This window comes from Aplysia californica, unplaced genomic scaffold, assembly GCF_000002075.1.
Source record: "Aplysia californica isolate F4 #8 unplaced genomic scaffold, AplCal3.0 scaffold00248, whole genome shotgun sequence".
Lineage (NCBI taxonomy): Eukaryota > Metazoa > Mollusca > Gastropoda > Aplysiida > Aplysiidae > Aplysia > Aplysia californica.
Genome location: NW_004797518.1, coordinates 863808 through 864022, shown reverse-complemented (window position 1 = coordinate 864022; position 215 = coordinate 863808).

The following is a 215-nucleotide window of genomic DNA, read 5'->3' as shown; positions in this document are numbered from 1 at the left end:
ATGTTGTCTCTTTAGTGTCAAGCTGGGTTGCACTTTTGTAATATAATTGGTCGCTTTTAAGCACAAGGGGGCTATCCCGAAAAATGCCGTTTTGAGAAAATCGAAGGTAAAGCTTTTACCCCTTGTTCAGTTTCTTTGAAAGACAAGGAGAGTTTTCTCTATAACCAAACAAATATACACGCCAATGAAACCAAACTTCTCCTATAGGTAGGGCA